This window comes from Hemiscyllium ocellatum, chromosome 2 (assembly GCF_020745735.1).
Source record: "Hemiscyllium ocellatum isolate sHemOce1 chromosome 2, sHemOce1.pat.X.cur, whole genome shotgun sequence".
NCBI lineage: Eukaryota > Metazoa > Chordata > Chondrichthyes > Orectolobiformes > Hemiscylliidae > Hemiscyllium > Hemiscyllium ocellatum.
This window is the reverse complement of record NC_083402.1, coordinates 91359106-91378125: the sequence shown is the minus strand read 5'-3', so window position 1 is coordinate 91378125 and position 19020 is coordinate 91359106. Positions and strand designations below refer to the sequence as shown.

At 42.6% G+C, this 19020-nt stretch overlaps 1 protein-coding gene across 1 annotated transcript in view; it reads left to right on the top strand.

Annotated features, from left to right (window-relative positions):
- The first annotated feature begins 875 nt into the window (after positions 1 to 875).
- Positions 876 to 19020, top strand: part of fancc (FA complementation group C) — a 202756-nt gene continuing 184611 nt past the window's right edge. The window contains exon 1 of the mRNA XM_060845285.1: positions 876 to 947. The gene's annotated coding sequence lies outside the window, so the exon portion shown is untranslated. The remainder of the gene's footprint in view (positions 948 to 19020) is intronic.

Here is a 19020-nt window from a genome sequence, read left to right as displayed (position 1 = left end):
CAGTCAACACTCATTCTGAGAGCTGGTACTGATACAATTCTGCACTGTCACGATTCTGTCATTAGCACACTGTTGGAATTACTAATCTGCCCCAATTGCTATCCACATTCCATTTGTACCAGTTATTAGAGTCACTGAATTAATGTAGATGGCACTTTCCCATCCTATAGTCAATGCCAATAAAAACATCAATGTTTCAGAAACACCATGCCTTCTAGCCTGTATGCCTGGGTCCAAGTCCAAAATACTCCAGAGGTGTGTTATAACACCTCTGAACAGGCTGATCAGAAAATATCAAAATACAAAAAAACTTTGCTGAGCGCCAGGGATAGGTAAAGGTTGAGTTCATATTCCTCCAGGATAAGGTGTAAAGTTAATTAGATGAACAAATCTCTAAGTTTATATGTTGGCACCAGAGAAAAAATACTGCAAAGGTTGTCAGTCTGTGCTATAACGCCAAATAGTTCACGAATATCAATGTATTGAGGGAAAAGAAAAAACAAGTTCATAAAAGTTCATTCAGTAAATCTAGCATTTAACTCTTATTCAGTTTCTTGGGAAGGTGAGACTTGTTTTTATCACACATTTCCTTTAACAATGGTGCAAAAGTCTCCCAAACCGCAGACATACAACGCTCAGGGTAACTAACAGTGCTGCAAACGGGCGCTAAAAAAACACCAGTCCTGAAAAGTACCCACCCATACGAACAAGTTGCTGAGTTAGACTAAAGTGATTCATAGCTGTTCATTATTCACAATATGGTCTTTGAAATTGCAGGCTTGAAATTAATGGCTTTCCTCCGAGCGAAGAAAACGACAACAGATTCAGTTGGGGGCGGTGTTAGCTGCTGCTCTGGGTTGAGCCGAGGCTGCAGCTGTCAATCAAGGCGGGCGGGAAGCTCGAGCGTTGGTTCCGGATTCAGACGGAGCGAGCGAGTGGATTTGTAGGTTAGTAACTTGAACAATTCTACACGTATTACTGTCTAGTTCTAGATTCAAAGGCATAAAGTTTCCTCTGAATGTTGTCTGTTCCGGTGTTTCTGAAGCGTCACATTCTGCACGATATATTCTCCGTGAAAGAAACAATGAGCAAGCTCTGACTCGCTTTGTGAGCAATGTTTATTCCACAGATAGGGAGCAGTATTTTGTTTAAAATACACATTCAGCTCAGCCAAGATGCAAAATAAACCGATAAAACCCTGGACCAAACCAGTGGGTCCAGCTCTGGGAAATTCATTGAGGGCCCAAAAGCCTCCCATCCAGCATTCAGATTGAATTTGCGGTGCAGTTAACACTCCTGAAAGTTTGCAGCAAATTGTCTGAAACAAGTGTAGTTAAATGAGTCAATATTTCTGTGATATTAAATGCCACCTGACAGCCGGCCTAGTCTTCTGCTTATGTAACCTCGACTGCCGACGTGGGCCCATACAAGTCTGTCTCCCATATAAAAAAGTTAGAGACAAAAAAACTGCAGATGCTGCAATCCAAGGTAGACAAGCAGGAAGCTGAAAGAACACAGCAAGCCAGGCGTAGACAAGTTTTTCTAGCATTCTGGATCAGTGGTGCTGGAAGAGCACAGCAGTTCAGGCAGCATCCAACGAGCAGCGAAATGGACGTTTCGGGCAAAAGCCCTTCATCAGGAATAAAGTTTTTCTAGCACCATAGTTTTTGACTGATATCCAGCATCTGTGGTCTCACGTTCTCCTGGAGTTCTGAAGCATTCACACTGTACTTGGAATATTGTGTTTGCTTTTTCTCTCTATGGATGCTGCCAGACCAGCTGAGTTTCTCCAACTTTGTGCTTATTTCAGATTTTCAGCATCCACAGTATTTTGACATTTATTGTTTGAGAGACAGGCATGAGTAACATCCTGCCGTAAGTCAATAATGAGTTCCTTGGTTTTTCTGGCACTGAGAGCTAGGTTGTTCTCAGTGCACCATTTTTCCAGGTTTTCCACCTCCTGCCTGTTTCGTTACCATCTGAGATTTGACCAACTATGGTGGTGTCATCAGGATGGTAAAGAGCTTATGCTCAAAATGTTGACTCTCCTGCTCCTCTGATGCTGCCTGACTGACTGCTTTTCCAGTGCCACACTTTTTGACTCTGCTTCAAAAAGTTGATTCCAATCTAATATTCTGCTCATGTGGATGAATTTTAATATTCTAATTATTTTAAACACTTAAGTGAAATCTATTTTATTGAATAACTAAGCTTTTGGAAAGCGATGACAGGCTCATTCCAAGTCAACATTGATTCACTAAAGGGAAATCATACTTAACAAATCTTCTGGAATTTTTTTTGAGATGTGACCAGTAGCGTGCACAAGCATGAATCAGCGATCCCACACAAGAGATTAGTAAGCAAAATAGAAGCTCATGTATCAGAGGTAATGTATTGATGTGGATAGAGAACTGGTTGGCAGACAGGAAGCAGAGATTTGGAATAAATGGATCCTTTTCAGAGTTGCAGGTAATGACGAGCGGGGTACTGCAGGGTTCAATGCTACGACACCAACTGTTCATAATATACATTAATCATTTGGATGAAGGAATTGAATATCTACAATATATTTACAAAATTGCAGTTGACACTAAGCTGGCTGGCAGTGTGTACTGTGAGAAGAATGCTAAGAGGCTGCAGGGTGACTGACAGGTTGGTTGAGTGGACAAATGCTTATCAAATACAATATAATGTTGGCAAATGTGAGGTTATTCACTTTGGCAAAAACAGGAAGGCAGTTTATTGTCCGAATGGCAGTTTAGGAAAAGGTGAAGTGCAACAAGACCTGGGTGTGATGGTGGAACAGTCACTGAAGGTTGGCATGCGGGTACAGTGGGGATGGGGGGGTTTGGTATGCTAATGGCATGCTAGCCTTCATAGCGAGAGGATTTGAGTTTAGGAGTAGGTATGTCTTGCTTTAGTTATATAAGCATTGGTGAGGCCACACCTTGAGTATTGTGTGTACTTTTAGCCTCCTAGTCTGAGAAAGGACATTCTTCCTATTGAGGGAGTCCAGAAAAGGTTCACCACACTGATTCCCGGGATGACCGGACTGACATGCGAAGAAAGACTAGATCAATTGAGCTTGTACTCGCTGGCATTTAGAAGAGTGACGGAGGTTTTCATAGAAACATGTAAAATCAAGATGGGACTTGACAGGCTAGGGAAGAATGTTCCTGATGTTGGGGGAGTCTAGAACTAGGGGTCAGTCTAAGAATGAGGGATAAGACATTCAGGACTGAGATGAGGAAGAATTTCTTCACACATGAGTTGTGAACCTGTGGAATTCTCTCCCATAGAAAGTTTTTCGGGTCAATCCATTAGAGATATTTTAGAGGGAGCTGGGTCTGGGTTTTGCAGCTAAAGGGTTTGGGGGTACGGTGCAAAAAAGGCAGTGGGGTACTGAAATTGCATGATCAGCCATGATCATATTGAATGGTGGTGCAGACCTGAAGGGCCTATTCCTACACCAAGTCTTTGTTTCTATTTGAACAGTAGCTTTTAAGAGTGTATAAAGTCTGAGCTCTTTAACCTTTTATTTTTTCATGCCATGTGGATGTCACTTGCTAGGTCAGCATTTATTACCCATCACACCTACTCCCTGGAGAAAGTGGCTGTGAGCTGCCTTCGTGAACAGCTACGGTCCTTGAAACATAGGGGCACTGCAGTAGTAGGAAGGGATTTTGACTCAGCAACGGTGAAAAAACCACCATATAGTTCCAAATGTTATGGACCAGACCAGGTCTGTTCAAAATATTTTAAGAAGGTATCCTAGACCCTAACTTTTTCTTATTTTAAAGATAAATTTAAAAATTTTAAATCTGAAAAATAGATATGGTAGCTATTATTATGCAGTTCTCCAAACCAGGAGGAAACAACATCAAGAGAAATTTCAGAGGAAGTAGCGGTTAGGAATCATTTACTGAAGCGTCCCAGTCTTTTGGGACGCCAAACAGCCTCTGGCTGCTAAAGTTTAAAAAAAATTAGAAAGCCTGGTCTGTGAGAATTGGCCACTCCCACTCAATCTGCTTGCATTATACTAGTTTTTAAAAACAAAACCTAAAAGCCTTCCAAGTTGTTTGCTTAGGCTGTAGTCAGTAGCCATTTCGGTACCTCTGTCTTTACAAGCTTCCCTTAAAACAAAACCCAGGACAAAATAATCTTTTTTAAAGTGACAGGATCCTCACACAAGTTGATTTGGAGGAAACATTGGTTGCATTGATTGCTCTTGATCTTCTTGATTGTAGAGTTTGTGCATTTGGAAGATCCTGTTGAAGAAGCCTTGTGTTGTATATTTTGGAGATAGTACACTTAGTTGCCAGTGTGTTGATGATGAAGGAAGTCAATGTTCAAGGTGTGCAATCCATTGACTCAAGTTTTGCTAGTGGTTCTTGATGCCATCCTTCGTCAAACACCAACTTGATTTCAAGGGCAGTTGCACTCACCTCACACCTGAAGTTTTATTCTTTCTGTCCATGTTTGGACCATGGTTATAATGAAGGAGCTGAATGGCTCTGGTAAAGCCTAAACTGAAAGTTAGCAATCAGGTTATTCCTTTGTAAGTGCCACTTAAGAGCATTGTCAACCACTCCTTCCATCCATTTGCTGACAGTGAGTAGACAGGTTAGACAGTAATTGGCTATGTTGAATTTGCCCTGCTTTTTGTGCACAGGATGTATTGAGCCATTTTCCACAATGTCGGTTCGATGCTAGTATTGGAATTGAACTGGAATGGCTTGACTAGGGGTGTTGCTGGTGCCTGAATGTTCCCAAGGCCCAGAGTCTTGCAATATTCAGTGCATTCAGCTGGTTCTTAATATCACCAATTGAACTGGTGGACGACTGCCATCTATGAAGCTTGGGACCAAGGGAAGAGGCCAAGATGGATCATCCATTCAGCACTTCTCTCTGAAGATAGAAGCACATGTTTCAGCCTTGTCATTTGCATTATTTTACTGGGATCTTCCATCATTAACAGTAAAAATATTTGTGGAGGCCCATCTCCTGTAAGTTGCTTGTTTACCACTATTCATCACATGAAGCAGGATTGCAGAGCCTAAATCTGACCTGTAGGTTGTGTGTTCACTTTGCCTTGTCTTTTGTGTGCTGTGCCTGCTGTTGTACCTGCTGTTTGGAATACAAGTAGTCCAGTATTGTAGCTTCATCTCAGACTGAAACCTCAATTTTGGGTATGTTTGATGCTGCTCCTGGCACACCCCCTGCACTCTTCTTTGAATCAAGATTGATTTCCTCCCAGCTTGAGGTTACATATTGTGGTTGAATACAGTTTTGCTGATGGCCCACAGTACTGCAGGATGCCCAGTTTTGAGTTGCCAGATCTGTAACTGACCTCTCTACTCAGGGAAATGTTTTTCCCTATCTACACCACTCAGAAAATTATACACCTCCACTCTCTGCTCCAGGGCAAACAACAGTCTATCTAGTCTGCCTTTAAAGCTGCTCCAGTCCAGGCATCATCCTGGTGAATCTCCTCTGCACACTTTTTCTAAAGCAAGCACATCCTTCTTATAGTATAGTGACCAGAACTTCATATAATCTTCCAGCTGTGGCCTAACTAACATAGCATAAAACTCTATCATAATCTCCTTGTACTTTTATTCAATGCCTGGATTAGTAAAGGCAAGTAATCCCATATGCCATTTTAACCACATTATCTACCTGTCTTGCTGCTTGCAAGTATCTATGAACATACACATCAAGGCCTCTTTGGGCTACCACAAGGATTGGTATTTGGGTTCTAGCTGTTCATATTCAGTGATTTGGAGTTAGAACCAAATGTAATATTTCCAAATTTGCAGATATTACAAAGCTAAGTGGGAATGTGAATTGTGAGGAAAATGTAAAATATTTCCTGGAGTACTTGGGTAGGCTTACTGAATGGGCAAAAACATGGCATATGCAGTATAATGTGGAGATATGTGAGGTTATTAAAATTGGTAGGAGAAGCAAATGTGCAGAGTATTTCTTAAATAGCAAGAGATTTAAAAGTATTGCTAAACAAAGGACCCAGAAATCCTTGTTAATAAGTGACTGAAGGCTAATGTGCAAATACAGCAAGCTATCATGAAGATTAATGGAATGTTAGCCTTTATTGCAAGAGGATTTTAATACAGGATTGGTGAAATCTTGTTTCAGTTTTATAGGAACTTGGTTAGACTATATCTGGAGTGCAGTTTTGGTATACTTATCTCAGGAAAGATATTTTGCCATGAAGTGAGTGTAATAATGTTTCATCAGACTTGTTCTGAGATAGTGGACTGTCCAATGAAGAGAGATTGGGTAAACTGGACTGTATCCTTTAGTGTTTTGAAGAATGAAAGGTGATCCCACCGAAACCTGTAAAATGTTTAAAGGTATAGGCACCATAGGTACAAGGCAAGGTTTTTCCCTAGATGGAGAGTCTAAAACCAATGGGCATAGTTTAAAATAATGGGGTGCCACTTAAGTCCAAAATGAGAATAAATTAGTTTGCTTGGAGGCTTGTGAACCTTTGAAATTCTCTACCATAGAGACTTTGGGTCTCAGTCTTTGAATGTGTTTAAGTTAGAAATTGATAAATTTTTGATTACTAGTGATGTGTAGAGTTGAGAAGATATGGTAACTAAAAGGCATGGAGGTATTCAATAATCTGGGAAGCAGTGTGATGCCAACAGCATGGGTTCAATTCCCATCATTGGTTTGAGGTTACCATGAAGGACTCTCAATCTCTTCTCTTGCCTGAGGTCTTGTGGCCCTCAGGTTAAATCACCATCAGTCGCTTCTCTTTCTAATGAGAGAGCAGCCCCTATGGTCTGGTAATACTATGGTGACGCAACAACAACTGGTTCAATCAGTCATTATTATATTGAATGACAGTGCTTTATCGGTTGATTAGCCCACTACTGTTCTAATGTACGTGTGTTCCTAACACTGATGTAGATCATTTTGGTGGTGGTGGTGGTGGTGGGGGGGGGGGTTGGAATTTGAGCAGTATGGAATAGTTAATCTTTGACATTTTAGCATATATAGCAAAAAGAATTTTTTTTCAAACTTGTATGGAAGCCATTTCTCGAACTGGTGGAGTTTTTAAAAGGCTATCATCAAATTTTCTGGTGCTTATGGAGCTGTTCTATAATGCACTTTGAGGCCACAATGCCTCGTTTACATTCAGTGACCAGTCCGCTTGCAAGATTGGAGAAGTCATGCCTAATACAATACAGCCTTTTTTGAGACTGAGTCCAGATTTCCATTGTGCTTTGAAAAATATGTTTTGATTTTTCACTCAGATTTTTAGCTTTCTCAGCTTGTTACAGGGAAAGTTTTTTTTCCTATAGCACTATTGAATTCATTTAACATTTTAAGGCCACTGATTAGACCACCCTACAACAGGACATGCAAACCCAATAATTTGAACTCTTTAAGCTCTTGTTTGATTTTGATGAGTTTGCACTGAGTTCTCAATTGGGAAACATTGGCAGAGGGTGATGTTACTGATGTAATAATCCAGATGTCTGGGCTGATGCTTTGGAGGCAAGAGTTACGATTGCAGAATGGCAGCTGGGGAGTTTAAATTCAATTTTTAAAAAAATCTGAAATTGAAAGCTACTCACAGTAATGGTGACCATGAAACAATCACCGATTATTGTAAACAAAAACCTCTGAATCATTGCCATCCTTGCCAAGTCGGGCCTACACTATACTCCAAACACATAGCAAGGTAGTTGAACCACCTGTCTTCTAAAATGGCCTATTCAGCCACTCAGTTCAAGGGGGATTAAGTCTGGCAACAAATTGCCTGCAATACTTAAGTACAATTCCTTTTGAGACCAGGCAGATTTCTTCAACCTCCCCTACATCAGTTATGGCATTCCTAATGGACAAGCTCTTGTATTCCATGCTCATACGCCTGTGTTGCTTCTTTCTAGCCACTCCTTGCTAATAAAGTCATTCGGATAGAACACTATTTGGCATATTATGTGCCAACATAGCACCCATGATACCTTCTCCTGCCCAAATCATCACAACATCAAAATGTCAGGAACATGCAAGTGCATTCTTTCTGTGTGAATCTAACCTTCACCGGGAAAACAAAACAGTAATGCTTTTCAAAGTGCACAAAATCCACCTAGTTCTTTTCACACTATTCCTTTTTAAGCTTTCAGATGCAATTTAAAAAAAATCTTTCATAGGTGTTATCCAAGTGTCAGGCTTGTGGCAGGTTATTTTGCTGTTTATAAGACTTAAGTAGCTGGGGTGAGGGAGGGGGGTAGGGGTTCTGTGTCACATTGCATGTTATTATTTAGTATCTCGGTCTCTTCTCTATGTGGCACTGTGTGAAATATACTGGTGTTCTGAAAGAAGTCAGTATCATGTAGCTGTAACTCTAGCAATTTCTACTCCTTATAATCCTCACTACTTTGATCAATTGTCAGGGGAGGAAAAAAAGCCAATAATGGAGATACATCATCCCCTGGGGCTAGGAAGACAACAAGTGTTGGAGTTTGTACCTGTAATGGGCTTTGCTCGATTTTCAGGCCAACAATGTGGGAAATCTGTCTGAAATCTAGTGCTGGCACAGTGCTGTTGACCTCAACACTTATTACAGCAACAGCTATTCTCTTCATGAGAAGAACTATTCTCTTTAGCAAGTCTCTTCATGAGCTGCCTTGATAAGGGTGAACTACTGAGTTTGGGGAGCTCCCTCCTGTGGTCTTTTGCATGTAATGTGCTGCGATTATTTTATCCCTGCCGGCTGTGTGATTGAGTAATTTTAAGATTAGCAAGTGAATGTCTGCCACATGGCATGGAAGAGGAAAAGGGGAAACCAGAGTGAATCATGGGTGGAGGATCTTTACTTTGGTTGGAGTCATACTTTGAAAAGAGAGAAGGTTCTGTTTGTTGGAGGCCATATGATGGACCATATGCTAGGCCCAACCATCTTCAGCTATATTATCAATTACTTTTTCTCCAACGTGAGTTCAGAGTTGGGAATGTTTGCTGATGATTGTGTGCAGTTCCATTCTCAACTTGGTAAGATATGAAGAAGTCTGTTCCCATATATAAGAAGATATTGGCATCAATAAAGCTTTGGCTGATAAATGGTCAATAATATTTGTGCCACATTAGACTCTGATTTGGCATCTCTTTCATTACTCTATCATGCCATTTGATGTTTGTACTTGATACAGTCTTGCTTCTCAGCATATTCTAATGATTTCTGCTGAATTTCATGTGCCATCAGTTGGATGTTGTACTCAAACGTTCTGTTTGATATGGAGGTTGAGTAATTTTTTCATTCATGAGACATTGGTGGCCAGCATTTACTGCTTGTCCCTAGTTGCCCATGAGAAGATGGTAGTGAACTGCTTTCCTGAACTGTCACATTCAGATAGAACACTATTTGGCATATTATGTGCCAATATAGCACCCTTGATACCTTCTCCTGCCCAAGTCATCACAACATCAAAATGGCAGGAACATGCAAGTGCGTTCTTTCTGTGTGAATCTAAATGCTGTGGGTTGACCCACAATGCCCTAAGGGAGGGAATTTCTGAATTTTGACAAGGTCAATTCCCAGAATGACGGGACTATCTTACGTTGAAAGATTGGAGCAACTGGATTTGTATACGCTTGAATTTAGAAGGCTGAGAAGGGATCTGATTGAGACGTATAAGATTATTAAAGGATTGGACATTCTGGAGGCAGAAAACATGTTTCCGATGATGAGTGAGTGCCAAACCAAAGGACACAGTTTAAATATAAGGAGTAGGCTACTTAGAACAGAGTTGAGGAGAAACTTCTTCACCAAGAGAGTGGTGGGTGTATGGAATGCTCTGCCTCAGAAGGCTGTGGAGGCCAAGTCTCTGGATACTTTCAAGAAAGAGTTGGATAGACCTCTTAAGAATAGTGGAATCAAGGATTTTGGGGATAAGGCAGGAACTGATTGAGCATGATCATCATGAATGGTGGTGCTGGCTCAAAGGGCAGAATGGCACACTCCTGCACCTATTGTCTATCTTGTAGATAGTATGCACTGTTGCTACTGAGCATCAATGGTGGATGGATGTGGTACCTATAAAAACAGGCTGCTTTGTCCTGAATAGTTTCAAGCTTCTTGTGTTGTTGGAGCTGCACCCATCCAGGCAAGTGGGGAGTATTCCCTCACACTCCTGACCTATGCCTTGTACGTGGTGGACAGGCTTTGGGGAGTCAGGAGGTGAGTTACTTGTGGTGTTGCTCAGTCCAGTTGATTTTCTAATCAATGGCAAATCCAAGGATATTGATAGCAGGATTCAGTGATGGTAACACCATTGAATGTCAAAGGGCAGTGGTTAGATTGCCATTTATTGGCGATGGTCATTGTCTGGCATTTTTGTGGTGTGTGTGTTACTTGTCACTTGTCAGCCCATTTAAACATCGACTGCTTCAGCGTGTAATGGTTCGGGCATGGTACTGAACATTGTGCAATTGTTGACAAACATCCCCACTTCTAACTTTATCATGGAAGGAAAATGATTGATGGAGCAACTGAAGATGTTTGGGCCTAGGACACTGCTCTGAGGAACTCCTGCAAAGATGTCCTGGAGTTGAAATGCCTGCACTCCAACAACGACACCATCTTCCCCATATGTGAAGGCATACCAACCAGCCAATTTAGCTGCCTTATGGCAGCAACTGGCACTTGCAGTTCACTGGCACTAAACTAAATGGGGCAGTTGTACAATCTGCTGCCTCATGCGACAAATGCAATATGAAGTAACTCAATTCAAATCATGTCAGGTCTAATTTATAGACCAAAGTCTTAATTATTTAATTTAGTACTAAGATACAAACCCATATGAAATAGAGTGCAAAAATGACAATGATACCACAGTGACTTAAGGGCAGCAAGGTGGCTCAGTGGTTAGCACTACTGCCTCACGGTGCCAGCGTCCTGAGTTTGATTCCATACTCCGGTGACTGTGTGTGTGGAGTTTGCATATTCTCCCCGTGGCTGTGTGGATTTCCCCTGGGTGCTCCAGTTTCCTCCCACAGTCCAAAGATGTGCAGATTAGATGGATTGGCCATGCTAAATTGCGTTTCAGGGAACACCTCTGGGACTCCTGTACATTGGGGAGACAAGCCGCCTACTTGCGGAACGTTTCAGGGAACACCTCTGGGACACCCGCATCAACCAACCCAACCGCTCTGTGGCTGAACACTTTAACTCCCCCTCCCACTCCGCCAAGGATATGCAGGCCTTGGCCGCCTCCATTGCCAGACCCTGGCCACACGACGCCTGGAGAAAGAGTGCCTCATCTTCCACATAGGAACCCTCCAACCCACAAAGGATGAATGTAGACTTCTCCAGTTTCCTCATTTTCCCCTCCCCCCACCATATCTCAGTCCCAACCCCCGGATTCAGCACCGCCCTCTTGATCTGCAGTCTTCTTCCCTACCTCTTCCACCCTCTCTCCGGCTTATCACCCTCACCCTCGCCTCCTTCTACCTATCGTATTCCCAGCACGCCCCCCCCCTTTTATCTCAGCCTGCTTGGCACACCAGCCTCATTCCTGAAGAAGGGCTTATGCCCAAAACATCGATTCTCCTGCTCCTCGGATGCTGCCTGGCCTGCTGCGCTTTTCCAATGCCACACTTTTCAACTCTAGTCTCCAGCATCTGCAGTCCTCACTTTCTCTATGCTAAATTGCCCCATAGTGTCCAGGGATGTGCATGTTGGGTGAGTTAGCCATGGAAACTGCAGGGATAGGTTTTGGGGGAATGGGAGGGGTAATGGTCTTCGGAGGGTCAGTGTGGACTCGATGGGCTGAATGGCTGGCTTCAATACTAAGGGATTCTATGACCTATGTTCCAGGTATGGCTCCAATCAGCAGAGACAGTACTCTGATACCCATTGAAGTTTTGCTAGGGGTTCCTAATGCCACACTCCGTTGGATATGACCTTGATGTCAAGTGCTGTCACTCTCTCCTTACCTATGGAATTCCGCTCTTTTGTCCATGTTTGAACCAAGGCTGTAATGAGGTCTGGAGCTGAGTGGCCCTGGCAGAACCCAAACTCTCCATCGCTGAGCAGGTGCTGCATGATGGCGCTAGTGATGATACCTTCCATCACTTTACTGATGATCAAGAGGAGATTGGGCTGCTCATTGACTGAGTGTACAAGACATACCTGCACAAGCTTACACATTGTCAGGTAGATGCCCATATTGTAACTGTACTTGAACAACTTGGCTAGGGGGATGACAAGTTTTGGAGCGCAAGTTTTCAGTACAATTGTCCGAATGTTGTCAGGGCCCATAGCTTTTGTAGTATCTAGTGCCTCCAACCGTTTCTTGATATCATTTGAAGTGAATTGAATTGGCTGAAGACTGGCATCTGTAATGTTGGGGACCACTGAAGGAGACCGAGATGGATCATCCACATGGCACTTCTGGCTAAAGATTGTTGCAAATGCTTCAGCATTATCTTTTGCACTGATGAGTTGGGCTCTTCCATCATTGAAGTTGGAAATAATTGTTGAGCCTTACCCTCCACTGAGTTGTTTAATTGTCTGCCACCATTCAGGACTGCTGACCTTCGATCTGATCCCCTGGTTGTGAGTTTGCTCAGCTCTATTTTATCACTTGTGGCTTAAGCTGTTTGGTAGCTTCACTAGGCTTACACCTCATCCTTTTAAGGTATTCCTGATGCTGCTCCTGGCATGCCCTCTTGCACCCTATTGAACCAGGGTTAATCCCTTGAAGGATATGCTGGGCCATGAGGTTGCAGATTGTACAATTTTGCTGCTGTTAATGGTCCACAAAACCTTGTGGATGCCCAGTCTTGATTTGCTAGATCTGTTTGAAGTCTGTTCCATTTAATACAGTGATAGTGCCAGACAGTACGATGTAGGGCATTCTCAGTGTGAAGGTGGGACTTTTTCTCCACAAGGACTGTATAATGGTCACTCTTGCCAATGCTGTCATGGACAGGTGCAACTGCAGAAGGCAGATTGGTAAAGATGAAGTCAAGTATGCTTTTTGCTCACTTAGACGCAGTTTAGCTGTCTTTAGGAACCGACCAGCTCAATCTGTAGTCCTGCTACCAAGCGACTCTCTGAAATCCCCCACTCAATATATTTTGTGCTATTGCTACCCTGAATGCTTCCTCCAAGTGTTACTTTTCAATAAAAGTATTTTTTTGAAAAAAACTCCTTTAAAAGTTATAAAAATATGAGTATGTAACATCATAACAAAAACCGCAGCAAATAACAATAAACCAACACTATAATACTCTACAAAACATCTCACAACTACACTCATGACACACCAATAAATAAATAAATAATGCCACTCTGTGTAACAAGACCTCAGCTCTCAACCTTCGAGAGCATCAATTATTAAACCCACGTTTGCTCAAAATGTTTCCTCTCAGGACATTGAGGCTTATTAAACCAAACCACCATGGCTAGATAAAGCCCTAATTAAAATGGCAGACAGATCTGCTCACAAATAATTCAAAAAGAGCTGCTGTGTCTGATTTTTAAAAAAATTGTCTGTTTTCTGGTGCACCATGTTTGCAAGAAAGTCTAAAGGAATGTGTTCCATAATTAACTCCTGCCACCCCGACAGTGCTGGGAGCTTCTTAGACACCCAGCACATCAGTATGTTCCTCCTCACACAAAAGTGAGGATGCTAAAAACCTTTTTCCCCATATACATCTAAGGGAGATAAATTTGCCTCACCACTTCCTCCTATCTCTTGGCCTGTTAACAGAGCACTAAGGAGAGACACCTGCTCTGTAGACACACCAGGAAGATCCAAATTCCTAAAAAAAACTCCCATCTTATCCCATCTGTCCGCGCTGCATTCAGACTGATTAAAGTTTAGAGTAAAACCTCCAAAACGCCTCATTGATCTTTTTAGCATCATAAGTAAGAGTCCCATTCCCTTCCTAATAGAAGCAATAGACTGGGAGGCAATCTTCTTCCTGACCAAATATGCCAAGTATTTACCCGGCCTATCAGCATGCTCAAACAGCCCTTGCTGTATGCGTTAGCATGAAGTTTAAGGTAGAACGGAGAGCTGTAATCCACTGTAGTTTAGCCATCGATAGTCTTCTGTAATAATTCGTCACTGCTGCCTTCAGTCATGCTCAAGCAGACACTGCCATTCTCCCCTCTGTCGCTTCTGGCTGTCAGAGTCTGAGATAATTATCCCTCCAGCATAGGCCATAGCAGTCTCCTCAAGAATGGATGGATTACTAGCTGTACCTGAGTCGGTGGCCAATAAAGCTTCAAATTCCCTGGAGAGGTCTTCTACAAACTTGCTGTCCTTGAGGAAAATGGGAACCATTCACCAGTACCGTGAGCCCATTGCATCACCCTTAATCTTAACCATTAAATACACCACTGCATGATCAGAAATGGCAATATTCTCAATTGAACAGGATACCACCAAATCTAAAAAAGCCGCAAGAGTTAGGAAATAATCAATCCTTGTGTGGCCTTTTATGTGGATTGGAAAAGAACATAAAATCCCTGCCTGTGGGGTGTAAACGTCTCCAGACGTCTACCAACCCCAATTCCAAACATAGGTCACCTAACTGCTTAGATTGTGAAGAAAGCTTTGGGGGTCCTTTGGGTAACCAGCACAGGATCCATACGGCAATTAAAGCTCCCCCTATAATAATATGCCACAACGGCAAGGCCATCAGCTTACTGCATCAGTCAGAAATTTATGAGGGTGAGCCTGAGGACAGTAGGCATTCAAAATACCATATTCCTTGCCACATATAATGGCCTCAAGAATAACAAACCAATCATACTCATCTTTAACACAATCTATTAAATTAAATGGGAGACCATTCCAGATGAGAATTGCCACTCCTCTGCTCCTCGTACTAAAAGACGACAAAAACACCCAATCAAACTCACCCTGCTGCAACTTCGTGTTCCTTGTCATTTAAGAGGAGTCTCCTGCAACAGGGCAACATCCACCCTCTGCTTTCTAAGGCTCAACAACAGTTCCTTTAACTGGCAAATGAATCCCTCTGACATTCCAGGTGCACCATATGATCCTTTCCAATCATCTTTGACCTGCTAAGAGGAGGGATTTGTCTTGCAGCATGCTGAGCATACTGAAAAGGAGACTCCTAGAGCCTATTTACAAAAAAAAAGAACTAACTACAAAACACAAAAGACACTTAATGGGAGACTCCACCCACTGTCCACAGAGGGTATTTGCATTTCCCACATACACCTCCAACCCACCCCTCTTCCAGCTCGAGCCACACCCCAAACCCAAGCAATGGAAGAAACCCAACAAAGGTACAACAAAAACAGTGAGCACTCTGCCCACCCCCCACTATATTATCAATACCATTCCAGCTTGGAGAGGAAAAAAAACCCACCAACAACTACTTCTTTGAGAAAAGACTGAAAGTACAAGAAATAAAAGCAAGACCCAAAAAAACACTATTGTCCATGACCATAAATACATCTACATTATGTTAAAGTGTCCAAGAAGGTTTTGGCTTGCTCCAAGGAATCAAACAACTGCACAGTCTCCTCCTTCATAAGTAATACAAAGCACCGCTGGGTATCTCATAGAATATTGAATACTGAGGTCCTTTATGCCTTCTCTTAACCTCATCAAACAATTTCCTCTTAAGGATCATTGCTGCAGAAAAGTTCTGGAGAAACATTATCTTAGTTCCCTGATAGGTCAGGGCCTGCAGATCTCTCTCCAACCTTCTAGAAGTTTCCATGATTCTTTGCTTGTCCCTGTAGCATTGAAATCATATCAGAACTGGCCGGGTACCCTGTCAACCTTCACCTGGTCCACCTCGGCATCCTAGCCAAGAAATTGTGGCAGCCAGTCTTCAAAAAAACTTGCTGACTGCCCACCTTCTACTCCCTCCAGCAGGCCAATGACCTGGATATTCTTTCTCCCAACTATTTTTTTTCAGGTCATCGACTTGCTCAGTCAGGGCCTGAACCCGTTTCTCAAGGGCCTGGATTTGCCCCACCAAGGACCCGACCTCGGTCTCTGATGCTGCGGTCAGCCGCTCAACCTCTTCAACTTGCTTCTCGAGCCCTTCCAACTCCTTCTCATGCTTTTGCAGCATGGTTGAGATGGGCTCCAGTTGATTGAGTCTCTTCCCTCATCTCCTGGATCAGCTGTCGGATTGCTCCATGTTCCTCCATGATGTTCTGCTGTGCAGGCATTTCTTTCACCGCTGCAGAGGAGGCTGCACCTGCTTCCCAAGTTGCATTCTTGGGCCTGCCTGATGTCTTCGAGTGTCCCGAGTGTTGAGACTTGGCCGTTTGCTTCCCCTTAGTCATTCTCGCACACACGAAAAATGATTTAAATGGTTGTACTACCATTTGACAATAACTGTTTCCAAATAAAACTAAGGTGGGAGGTTAAAAAAAATTACTACTCTGGGTAGGAATGCAGAACTCAGCAAGGCTGATCTATTTAGGTCGCTGCCATCTTGAATTCCCCCACGTGTTACTTAACATGGAAGACTACTCATGCATCAGCTGAGGGAGGAAGGTTTATGGTAATCCTTGCCGATGTTTAACCTGAGTAGACAGGCAGGAGGCTGGAAGAACGCAGCAAGGTAGGCAGCATCAGGAGGTAGAGACGTCTGCCTGTCTATTTTGGATTCCAGCATCTGCAGTTTTGTTTTGTCTCTAACAATGTTTAATCTGAAGCCATGAGACTTTATAGAGTCTGGAGTAATTGTTGAGGCGTTCCACAGCAGCTCCCTCCTGACTGTATACCATTGTGCAATCACTTCTGCTGGGTCTATCCTGTTGGTGGGACAGGACTAATCCAGGGATGGTGATGGTGGTGCTTGGTGCATTGCCTGCTAGGTATGGTTCTGTGAATTTCGGCTGTTGATTGATTAGTTTGTGAGACAGCCCATCCAAATTTGGCACTAGCCCCTGGATGTTAGTAAAGAGGGCTTTTGCAAGGTTGACTGGGCTGTTTCTGCCACTGTCTTTTTCAGTGTCTAGGTCAATGCCAGATAGTGTGTCCAGTTTTATTTCTTTGTTGAGACTTTGTAGCAATTGATACATCTGAATGGCTTGCTTGGCTGTTTCAGAGGGTAGTTGAGAGTCAGCCACATTGTTGTGGCTCTGGAGTCACAAGTAGGCCAACCAAGTGAAGGACATTAGTGAGCCAGATGAGTTTTTCCATCAATATACAATGGTTTCATGGTCATCATATCTTTTTCTATGTAATTCACATTCCATAATGTGCCATGGCAGGATTAGGATTCGGATCCAGGCACCTAGAACATTAGCTGAGTTCTAGATTAGTTTAGGTAATATAGTTAGGCCATCACCTTCCCCCAGAAGGTTGCCATACTTATTTTATGTATTTGCTAACTCTTATTTTTGATAACTGGAGTGGCTGTCAGCAATTGTCTGTTGAGGAGTCGTTCCACAAGGGTGCCAAAGTGCAGTGAGATGTGCAAGATTGGAAATGGGTTAACATACTCAGTTCAACTTGTGCTTTTCCTATTTGCTGATGATCTGCTTTGATTTGTAAAGTTTATCTGCTTCCAGTGTAGGTATGGGGTTTCGAATTGCATGACTTGCAGTCTATGGTCCTTGACTTGTTACTGAAAATGGTGACTAAAGATAGGCCCTAGCATGCAAAAGGCCTGCAATTGCTGCAGTCATGATGACCACAACATAAGATATCAGGAGTAACTAAGATCAAGTTGTTGTAGTGATACTTGCGCACATTGTATAAGATGAGTTTGGCATTGGTTAGTTAAACTGTCACATGCCACTTCAGTGCATTCATGCATTTCAGCATAGAAGAGGAGAGATATTTGCACCCACACTGATGTATGGTTTTACAAGTAGGTTGTCTTAACACTGCATCTGTGATTGTAAAGTCTGAAAAGTGGTAAAGGCTTCCATTGGTACCATACATTCTTTGATATTAACAATGCTGAATGCCGACTAATCTTGTGACTGATGTTCTGGTCATGCTTATCATATGACCATTTAGCTCAACAAGATATTTTGTGGTTCTTGCCTTGAATTTATTTGGTATGTGCATCTGGTTGCTTAGGATGCTTTTTCTAAGTGACCTCTAGATATGGTTTCTCATGACATTGATCCACTATTTTGGCATTTTGCTTTCTGCATTAGTGCTTCCAATGTCTTCTGGTGCCACATGTTTTGCAACACAGTGTTAAAAGCTGGGTATTTTGGGTGTGCATATTTAAAGCTGCTTGTTTACTAAGCCTGTCTGAATTGGCTTCAGGATCAATGATGGCCTACCTAGTGGGATGACTTCGTATTTGTGACAGTTTTGCTGGGGTGCTTCCAGCTATAACCTTTTGGAAGGTTGAAGAGCCATTTTTGGAATGCTCCCATTGGGGTAGGTGCATCACAAGCTCAGTTGTTCAGTCAGTATTTTTCAGTCATGCCCTTGTCATAGCATCTACTTATGAATTGATAAATAGTCTCTGTCGGTTTTTGCCTAAAATACATGTCTTCCAGAGGGTAAAGCTGAGCTGCATTAATAGCTGATATTTGAATGTTGACTGTGTTTTCTCTGGGTTTGTAAGATGATCATTGGACAGACCTGAAGTATTCAGTTTGAGGAGGCCTTCATTACCTAGGCCAACTTTAATTCTTATATTTTGTTTATCTGGTTCTTACTCTTGGGCAGGTCAACATAATGGAGGAAGTCTTCGAGTAAAAATGAGGTCTGCAGATGCTGGAGGGCATCAGGAAGGGCTTGTGCTCGAAACGTCGAATTCTCTATTCCTGAGATGCTGCCTGGCCTGCTGTGCTTTGACCAGCAACACATTTTCAGCCATAATGGAGGACGTGTTGGGTATCTTGACTTGTCGATCTGAATGCATTTCCCCAGGCCTCACACAGGATCTATTACTTGATATTGTGGGAGGAAAGGGAGAAAATAGCTGTGACTTTAACAGATATCTTTTCATCCTCTTTGGCCTCAGACAATGGCTATTCTCCAGTAATCAGGAACAATGTTGTTC